The sequence below is a fragment of the Neovison vison genome, chromosome 3, assembly GCF_020171115.1.
Source record: "Neovison vison isolate M4711 chromosome 3, ASM_NN_V1, whole genome shotgun sequence".
NCBI lineage: Eukaryota > Metazoa > Chordata > Mammalia > Carnivora > Mustelidae > Neogale > Neogale vison.
This window is the reverse complement of record NC_058093.1, coordinates 214,393,354-214,404,426: the sequence shown is the minus strand read 5'-3', so window position 1 is coordinate 214,404,426 and position 11,073 is coordinate 214,393,354.

The following is an 11,073-nucleotide window of genomic DNA, read 5'->3' as shown; positions in this document are numbered from 1 at the left end:
AGGGATGAACAGCATCTCACACCCAGAGGAAAATCACTTGGAAAATTATGCAGCTTTGGAAGGGCCCACTAAAATTTTTTTTCTGGTTTTTATGACAGTGATCTGTAGTAAACGAAGTCTGAGCACATCAAAGAATCATGTTAAGTTGTGACTTCTAGTGCAGCAGCTTCTAGGCTTTGGTGTAGTTGTTGATGGTTATTGTAAATTGGCATTTATTATGCTATAAATTCTTTATAACTGATTAGTCATTTGCCATTTTGCAGTTTATTGTACTGTGAAAACATCCTGTGGAGAATAAGGACTATACATTATGAACTCTATTCAAATAATGGCTTAGAATGGAGTCCTTTTCTGGATGAAAGGAATTGAGAATGTAAAAATCAGAACTATCTTGAGGTGAAAAGTGTGTTTTGGCTAAAAGGCATATAGTATATTAATAACATATTTTATCATTATTGCTTATTTCTTGGAATAGAATCATTTCTGGCTTTCTCAATGCCAAATATTAACCAATGACTATTTCTGTGTTCTACATTTTTCTCATTTTTTAGCCTTTGAGATACTTACCAGACATTCTGTATTTTTTTAATCTAATTTTATGAAGAATGCTTTTATTGAAAATGTAGAATACCACCGACTGGGTAGAACAAGTTTTGTATTAATGAATACTGCCATTTTCTTAGAGATGTTTTGTTGAGTAAAATAACACTATGACTTAAAGCTTGCAGTAAAGGGATGCCTGGCTGGCTCAGTCGGTTAAGCATCTGCCTTTAGCTCAGGTCGTGATCCCAGGGTCCTGGGATTGAGCTCCACATTGGGTTTCCTGCTCAGTGGGGCGTCTGCTTCTCCCTCTCCCTCTACTCCTCCCCCTGCTGTGTGCTCTCTCTTTCTCTCTCAAATAAATAAATAAAGTCTTCAAAAAAATAAAGCTTGCAATAAAAATGCAAGCCTTGTCGTACTTCGGAAACATATTATTCTTTCTTGTGGTAAGTACAAATGTGAATTAGTTAAAATGTCTTATCAGACAATTTGCTAATTATATAGATGCCACTTTTGTGTTTTTTATTCCGTTCTTTGTTTTAATTTATTTAGTAGTGGTGTTCTATATGTTGATCAAACAGGTTCATGGTGAAAACTAAAAATTCAAATTTCTTGTAAGAAATTTTTTTTTAAATTTTATTTATTTATTTGACAGAGAGAGATCACAAGTAGGCAGAGGCAGGCAGAGAGAGAGGAGGAAACAGGCTCCCCGCTGAGCAGAGAGCCTGATGCGGGACTCGATCCCAGGACCCTGAGATCCTGACCCGAGCCGAAGGCAGCGGCTTAACCCACTGAGCCACCCAGGCGCCCCTCTTGTAAGAAATTCTTAAAAAGTAAGAAGTCATGTTTCAAGTGGTAAAGAAAGTTTTAACATTTGGGAAGATTTTTTTCATTGTACTAGTAATTGGGTGAAAAGGGTAAATTATGCCAAAATGAGAATGTGTTAAAATTAGAAATAAAGAGCTAAAGCATATTTCCTTCAGTTAAGTGGTACAACTGGAACTTTTAGTATTAAACATGGCTTTTAGGGGCGCCTGGGTGGCTCAGTGGGTTGAGCCGCTGCCTTCGGCTCAGGTCATGATCTCAGGGTCCTGGGACCGAGTCCCGCGTCGGGCTCTCTGCTCAGCAGGGAGCCTGCATCCTCCTCTCTCTCTCTGCCTGCCTCTCTGCCTACTTGTGATCTCTGTCAAATAAATAAATAAAATCTTAAAAAAAAAATAAATAAAAATAAACATGGCTTTTAGGGGCGCCTAGGCGGTTCAGTCCTTAAGTGTCTGTCTTCAGCTTGGGTCATGATCCCAGGGTCCTAGGATCAAGCCCACATCGGGCTCTCTGCTCAGCTGGAAGCCCGTTTCACCCTCTCCTACTCCCCTGCTCTTGTTTCCTCTCTCCCTGTCTCTCTCTCTGTCAAATAAATAAATAAGATTTTTAAAAATAAAAGTAAATCTTTTTAAAAATTCTTTTTAAAAATTTTATTTATTTGACAGAGACACAGAGAGAGAGGGAACACAAGCAGAGGGAGTGGGAAAGGGAGAATGTTTTCATAATGTTTTCTTCACCTCTGATAATAAATTTTAAATTACAAAAAATTGTCTAAGAGCTTTAATTTAAAAATGAAACTAGATATTGAAATAAATTTGGGTGCCCAAATGGCTCAGTTGGTAAAGCGTCTGCCTTCTGCCTTCAGCTCCAGTCGTGATCTCAGGGGCCTGGGATCGAGGCCCGCATCAGGCTCCCTGCTCAGTGAGGAGCCTGCTTCTCCCTCTCCCTCTGCTTCTCCCCCTCTGTTTGTGCTCTCTCACTCTTGCTCTCTCTCAAATAAATAAACAAAATCTTAAAAAAAAATAAATAAATAAAGGCGCGCCTGGGTGGCTCTGTGGGTTAAAGCCTCTGCCTTCATGGTCATGATCAGGTCATGATTTCAGGATCCTGGAATCAAGCCCTGCATGCTCAGCAGGGAGCCTGCTTCCCTTCTCTGTCTCTCTGCCTGCCTCTCTGCCTACTTGTGATCTCTGTCTGTCAAACAAATAAATAAAACCTTTAAAAAAAAAAGAAAGAAATTTGATACATTTCTATAAAGAGAAAAGTATAATGACCTATCAATAACCATTCTAGGGGTGCCTGGGTGGCTCAGTGGGTTAAAGCCTCTGTCTTCGACTCAGGTCGTGATCCCAGGGTCGTGGGATCAAGCCCCACATCGGGCTCTCTCCTCAACAGGGAGCCTGCTTCCCCCTCTCTCTCTGTCTGCCTCTCTGCCTACTTGTGATCTCTGTCTATCAAATTAAAAAAAAAAAACCTTTAAAAAATTTTAAAAAGATTTCAGTGTTGTGAAAGAGCCCAAATGTTCATTGACTGATCAATGGATAAAGAATACATGGTGTATATATACAATGGAATATTACTCAGCCATCAAAAAGAATGAAATTTTGCCATTTGCAGTGACATGGATAGAGCTAGAGCATATTATGCTAAGCAAGATAAGTCAGAGCAAAACAAATACCATATGATTTCACTCATATGTAGAATTTTTTTCTTTTAGGATTTTATTTATTTATTTGACAGAAAAAAGAGAGAATTCAAATAGGGGAGAGACAGACAGAGGGAGAGGAGGAAGCAGTCTCCCTGCTGAGCAAGGAGTCAGATGTAGGGCTTGATCCCAGGACCCTGGGATCATGACCTGAGCTGAAGGCAGATGCCTAACCAATTGAGCCACCCAGGTCCCCCTCAAATGTGGAATTTAAGAAACAAAACAGATGGGGGTGCCTGGGAGTCTCAGTCCATTAAGTGTCTGCCTTCCATTCCGGTCTTGATCCCGGGGTCCTGGGATGGAGCCCCACATCAGGCTCCCTGCTCAGTGGGGAACCTGTTTCTCCCTCTCCCTTGCCTGCCACGCCATCTGCTTATTCTCGCTCTTTGTTAAATAAATAAATAAAATCTTAAAAAAAAAAAAGAAAGGAAAGAAAAGAAACAAAACAGATGAACAGATGGGAAGGAAAAAAAAAAACACAGAGTGGAAAACAAACCATAAGAGACTCTTAATGTTAGAGAACAAGCTAGGGTTTGATGGAGGGAGGTGGGTGGAGGATGGGTTAAATGGGTGATGGCTATTAAGGAGGGCACTTATTATCATGAGCACTGATATGTAATGATGAATCAGTAAATTCTACTCCTGAAACCAGTATTACACTATATACTAACTAACTAGAATTTAAACAAAAATTAAAAAAAAAATAAAAAGCAGTACCCAACTATATGCTACCTGTAAGAAACAAGCCTTAAATATAAAGACACAAATAAGTTAAATGTAAAAGGATGGAAAAAGATAATGCCATTGCTAACAATGAATCAATCAAAACAAAGCTGGAATAGCCATAGCTATAATAATATTAGAGAAGTAGGTTTCAGAGCAAGAAATATTACCAGGGGGGCACTTGGGTGGCTCAGTTGATTAAATGTCTTCCTTTGGGTCCGATCATGATCCCAGCGTCCTGGGATCAAGCCCTACATTGGTTCCCTGCTCAGTGGGGAGTCTGATTCTCCCTCTCTGTCCCTTCCCCCAATTTGGGCTCTCTCTCCCTCCCTCTCTCTCTCTCCCAAAATAAGTAATTAAAATCTTCAAAAAAAAAGAAATATTATCAGAAATAATGGTCATTTCATAATGATGATAGGGTCAGTTAATCAAGGAGCCATAACAATCTTAAACATTTATTTAACTAATAATAAATCTTCAAAATGCATGATGCAAAAAACGCAACTAGAAATAGACAAATATAGTTACAGTCAGGGGTGTCAGTTCCCCTCTCAATAATCCATAGCTCAAGTAGACCAAAAACCAGCAAGGATATAGTAGTCAACTTGATTTTTTTTTTAAAGATTTTATTTAATTATTTGACAGAGAGAGATCACAAGTAGGCAGAGAGGCAGGCAGAGAGAGAGGAGGAAGCAGGCTCCCTGCTGAGCAGGGAGCCCGATGTGGGACTCGATCCCAGGACCCTGAGATCATGACCTGAGCCGAAGGCAGCGGCTTAACCCACTGAGCCACCCAGGCGCCCAGTCAACTTGATTTTGATTAACACTTAATAGAACCACCCAACAATAGCAGGATTCTCAAGAGCACATTCTTCTCAAGTGCACAGAGAACATTTACCAAATTCAAAAGGCTTCAAAGCCACACTAACTATGTTGTCTGACCACAAGGAAATTAAATTAGAAATCATTAGCAGAAAGATCCTTGGAAAATCTCTAAATATTTGGAAACAAAATAACAGACTTCTAAGTAACCCGTGGATCAAAGAAAGAACCAAAAGAGAAATTCGTGTTTCAAACTGACTTTTATTTTACTCATTGTTTTTTTTTTTTAATATTTTATTTATTTATTTATTTGGCAGAGAGATCACAAGTAGGCAAAGAGGCAGGCAGAGAGAGAGAGAGGAGGAAGCAGGCTCCCTGCTGAGCAGAGAGCCCGATGCGGGACTCGATCCCAGGACCCTGAGATCATGACCTGAGCCGAAGGCAGCGGCTTAACCCACTGAGCCACCCAGGTGCCCTTTACTCATTGTTTTTAAGATTTTATTTATTTATCTGAGAGAGAGAGAGCATGGAACAGGGGCACGTGCTCAAACATGAGCAGGGGGAGGGGCAGAGGGAGAGGGAGATGCAGACTCCCCACTGAGCAGGAAGCCTGATGGCAGGGCCCCAGGATCATGACCTGAGCTGAAGCCTAACCAGCTGAGCCACCCAGGCACCCCTGAACTGACTTTTATTTTTTTATTTTTATTTTTTTTAAAGATGAATGTTGCATTTTTTTAAATGTTTTTAAAAGATTTTATTTATTTATTTGACAGAGAGAGATCACAAGCAGGCAGAGAGGCAGGCAGAGAGAGAGGAGGAAGCAGGCTCCCCGCTGAGCAGAGAGCCCCATGTGGGACTCGATCCCAGGACCCCGAGATCATGACCTGAGCCGAAGGCAGTGGCTTAACCCACTGAGCCACCCAGGCGCCCCCTGAACTGACTTTTAAATGGAAACACAATGTATCAGAATTTGTGGGATGTCACTAAAACACAGCTTGGTGGGATGGGGGAGCAGGACCTTTATGGCAGTGTATATCTATATTAGAAAAAAAAGAAAGGTCTCGAGGCACCTGGGTGGCTCAGTGAGTTAAGCCTCTGCCTTCGGCTCATGTCATGATCCCAGCATCCTGGGATCAAGCCCCGCATCAGGCTCTCTGCTGAGCGGGGAGCCTGCTTCCCTTCCTCTCTCTCTGCCTGTCTCTCTGCCTACTTGTGATCTCTGTTTGTCAAATAAATAAATAAAATTAAAAAAAAAAAAAGAATATAGAAAAAGGGGTGCCTGGGTGGCTCAGTGAGTTGGGCCTCTGCCTTTGGCTGGGATCGTGGTCCCTGGGTCCTGGGATGGAGCCCTGCATTGGGCTATCTGATTGGCGGGGAGCCTGCTTCCCTCGTTCCTTCTGCCTGCCTCTCTGCCTACTTGTGATCTCTCTCTCTCTGTCAAGTAAATAAATAGAATCCAAAAAAATAATAATAATAATAAAGAAAGAAAGAATCTAGGGGCACCTGGGTGGCTCAGTGGTTAAAGCTTCTGCCTTTGGATCAGGTCATGATCCAGGGTCCTGGGATCGAGCCCCACATCAGGCTCTCTGCTCAGCAGGGAGCCTGCTTCCTCCTCTCTTTCTGCCTGCCTCTCTGCCTACTTGTGATCTCTCTCTCTCTCTCTGTCAAATAAATGAATAAATAAATCTTTAAAAAAAAATTCTTGGGGCGCCTGGGTGGCTCAGTGGGTTAAGCCTCTGCCTTCAGCTCAGGTCATGATCTCAGGGTTCTGGGATCGAGTCCCGCATCGGGCTCTCTGCTCGGCAGGGAGCCTGCTTCCTTCTCTCTCTCTGCTTGCCTCTCTGCCTACTTGTGATCTCTCTCTGTCAAATAAATAAAATCTTAAAAAAAAAAATTTAGACAAAAGGGCACCTGGCTGGCTCAGTCAGTGGAGCATGTGCCCCTTGATCTTGGGGTTGTGAATTTGAGCCCCACATTGGTTGTAGAGACTACTTACAAAAAATAAAAAATAAATTAAAAAAAAGAAGAGCCAATGAAACCTAAAGTAATCAGAAGAAAAGAAATAAAGATCAAAATGGATATCAATGAAATAGAAAACAGACAACCATAGAGAAAATCAAGGTCATAAAATTGATAAACCTCTAGTCAGACTGATGAGAAAAAAAAAAGACACAATTACCAGTCTTGGGAATGAGAGAGAGAACTTCTACAGATTTTACAGATATAGAAAGGGAATATTGTGAAAAAATTTATGCCAATAAATTCAATAACTCAGATGAAATGGACAAATTTCTTAAAAAATCCAAAGTACAAATACTTACTCAAGAAGTAACTAACCTGAATAGTCTCATATCTATTAAGGAAATTGGAATTGTAGTTGAAAACCATCTACAAAGAGAACTCCAGACCCATGTGGCTTCACTAAGAAATTTTACCAAATATTTAAGGAAGAAATAATACCAATTCTCCATAAACTCTTCGTAAAAAATTGAAGGGAATAACTTCTCAATCGTTCTACGAGACCAGCATTACCCTGATAAGCAAAGCCAGGCAGGCAAAGATATTACAAGAAAAGAAAACCATAGTGAGGGGTGCCTGGGTGGCTCAATGCATTTAGCCTCTGCCTTTGGCTCTGGTCATGATCTCAGGGTCCTGGGATTGAGCCCCCGCATTGGGCTCTCTGCTCAGTGGGGAGCCTGCTCTCCCTGCCCACCCTCCAGCCCCGCCTGCCTCTCTCTGCCTACTTGTGATCTGTCTGTCAAATAAATAAACAAAATCTTTAAAAAAAGAAAAGAAAACCATAGTGAGATACTACTACCCAAGAGAAAAGGAAATATATGTTCATGCAAAACCTTGTACATGAATATTCATAGCAGCTTTATTTGTAACCGTTAAACACTGGGAACAACCCAACGGAGGTACGTCCATCCAATAAAATACGATTAAGAGGGGCGCCTGGGTGGCTCAGTGGGTTAAGCCGCTGCCTTCGGCTCAGGTCATGATCTCAGGGTCCTGGGATCGAGTCCCGCATCGGGCTCTCTGCTCAGCGGCGAGCCTGCTTCTCTCTCTCTCTCTGCCTGCCTCTCCATCTGCTTGTCATTTCTCTCTGTCAAATAAATAAATAAAATCTAAAAAAAAAAATACGATTAAGAGGAACTACTGGCATATATAACATCGTGCGAGTCTTAAAATAATTACGCTGAATGAAAGATAAAAGAGTACACCCCATATTCGTCCACATTTCTAAACTTCCATATAACTAAAACTATAGAGGTGTCTAGCTGGCTCAGTTGGAAGACTGTGTGACTCTTGATCTCGGGGATCGTGAGTTCAAGCCCCACATTAGGCGTGGAGATTACTAAAAGTATAAATAAACCAAAACAACAACAACAACAGCAAAAAACCCCACTAAACCCTCTAGAAAATGGAAACTAATCTAACAGGAGAGCAAGCAGGCCAAAGTCACTCCTGCTGGGGACGGAATGGGCAGGGAGGGATAGGAAGGATTCATTGTCAAGGGGCACAAGGAAACTTTTGGAAATGACAGACATCTTCACTGCCTTGATTGCAGTGGCGGTTTCATGGAAGTCAAAGTGTACCATACTGTACACTTTTAAATGTAACACTTGTTGGGGCACCTGGCTGGTTTAGTTGGTTAAGTGTCCTGACTCTTGGTTTCCACTCAGGTCATGATCTCATGGGCCATGAAATGGAGATTGAGCCCCTTTTGGGCTCTGCGCTCAGTGGGGCATCTGCTTGAAGAGTCTCTCCCTTTGCCCCCCTCCCATGTGCCACGCAAGCAAGCACACACACACGTGCACGCATTCTCTCTCTCTCTAAAAAATTTAAAATAATAAATAAATCCCCCCAAAATATCATAATGCTTATTATGTCCACTTTATTAGATTTCAGTTGTACTGCAATGAAGGATTATTTAAAAATACAATACAGTTTTGGGGGCACCTGGGTGGCTTGGTCAGTTAAGTGCCCGACTCTTGATTTCGGCTCTGGTCATGAATTTCAGGGTCCTGATACTGAGCCCGGAGTCGGATTCCGTGCTCAGCTCCAAGTCGGCTTGAGATTCTCTCTCTCTCCTTCTGCCCCTCCCACACTCACATGCGTGTGCGCTCTCTCTCTCTCGAAATAAATAAATCTTTTTTAAAAAATTAAAAAATAGGGACTTCCTGGGTAGCTCAGTGGGTTAAGTGGCTGCCTTGGGCTCAGGTCATGATCCTGGGGCCCTGGGATCGAGTCCCCCAACAGGCTCCCTGATCAGCGGGGAGGCTGCGTCTCTCTCTGCCTGCCGCTCCCTCTACTTGTGCACTTGCTCTCTCTGACAAATAAATACATAAAGTCTCTTTAAAAAATTAAAAATTAAAAATACCGTTTTAAGAAATTAAAATTGGGGACGCCTGGGTGGCTCAGTTGGTTGGACGACTGCCTTTGGCTCAGGTCATGATCCCGGAGTCTCAGGATCGAGTCCCGCATCGGGCTCCCAGCTCCATGGGGCGTCTGCTTCTCCCTCTGACCTTCTCCTTGCTCATGCTCTCACTGTCTCTCTCTCAAATAAATAAATAAAATCTTTAAAAAAAAAAAAAGAAAGAAATTAAAATTGAAGTATACAGTTGGGAAAGGAAATACTGGTTTTCACTGATGATTGGCAACTATCCCTAAGAGAGAGGAGGAAGTGTGTTTTCCTCTCCCTCCAGAAACCAGAGAAAAGCCTCTGTGCTAGGCTGATATCAAACACGGGGTTCAGCTGCCAGAGATTTTTGGATATTTTTTTTTAAATATTTTATTTTTTTATTTATTTGACAGAGAGAGATCACAAGTAGGCAGAGAGGCAGGCAGAGAGAGAGAGAGAGAGAGAGAGGAGGAAGCAGGCTCCCCGCTGAGCAGAGAGCCCAATGCGGGACTTGATCCCAGGACCCTGAGATCATGACCCGAGCCGAACGCAGTGGCTTAGCCCACTGAGCCACACAGGCGCCCAAGATTTTGGATTTTTAAGATGAAGACTCAGCAGAGGCTAACATTTGCTGTAAACTCCTATCAGATGCACCTTATCTGGGCTCAACTATTCTCCCTTCCGGGACAGAAAAGAAGTTCCCAAGTGTTGGTCGCAGAGGTCCTGTGGAGCAGAGGTGTCTTTCCTACAGGTCTCCCTTTGATGCTCTGAACATCCGGGCAAGGCAGGTTTAGACTTGAGGAGGCTGATGCCCAGGGAGGGGAAGGCACCTACAGTTGTCCCAGGCAGACTGTCAGAAGCGGGAGCCGATCCTGCATGCCACCCCCCACCCCCGCCCCCGAGTACAGGGCTAGGCTTCATTCAGCCCGTTGAGTACTTCGGAACCCACTCCCCATCTGTCCCTTTCAATCCTGGAGAAGGGCAAAGCCTGTGTCCTCACCGCTCCCTTCTCCACCCGTTTTGCATGCAAAGAAACAGGCTCAGGGCGCTCCTGATTGGTCTTGTGCTAGGGGGAGTGCGGCTGAAGGTCTCTCCCACTACAGGACACCTGCCATCAAACCCTGTGGTCTCCTGTGTCAAATCCTCAGCCCCTTGGATAGCTGTGGGACAGGCAGCATCAGGCAGGCGTTAGCATCACAGACAAGGCGGGCCTCCTGGCTCACACCCCGGCTCCTCCAGTTTCTAGCTCTTTACCTTGGATGGATCACTTAACCTCTCCATGTGTCAGCTCCTTACCTGTAAGTGTGAAGAGAATTCAAGGAATGTGAAGCCATCAGAACAGTACCTGGCCCACGGAAAGGCTACAGGAGTGCTCTCTCTAAATAAAGGGCTTCAGCTCTGCCTAGTCCTGAGGGTCTGGGCCCCTGCCATTCCCAGCCAGGGAGCCCAGGGTAGAGGCCCCGGTGACGCTGAAGAGGGCCTGCCCTGTGCCTCCCTTCCCCCACGCAGCAGGCACTTTCCAGACCTTGTCATGCTCTCTCCAGCAGGATAAGGGGGGCGGGGGCTTGGTTCACCTAGTTCCCAAGATGAAGGAACAGGCCCCAAGAGGACACCACCGTGGGTGACAGGGCTGTGGCCAGCAGAGCCCAACTGCCTCCAAGACTGGGCCTGGGGCAGGCCCATCTGCGGCCTCTTGGGTCTGGAACTCAGGCTGGAGCCCACCTGGCGGCGGCTCTCTGCCCACCAACCTTCATGGCACAAGCCCCCTCCTCCTGGAGTGTCCCTGCCTGTAGTATAGCCGGTGACCGTGAGGTCCTGACGGCAGGGCCCATGAAGGGGCTGTGGACACCTGCCTGGCAACAAGGCCAACCCTCTTCTCTTGAGCTGGTTTATGCTGGAGCTCAGCTATTGCATCGCGTGCCTCCGTCTGAGAGGCGGGGAGATTGAGACCAGCTGCCGCCGCCTGAATTCTCCCAGAGCTCGCCCGGTGACACCCTGCTCAGGTCGTCACACCATTCTGGTAGGAGTCTCTCCCAGCAGCGACGTTGCAGGTTTGT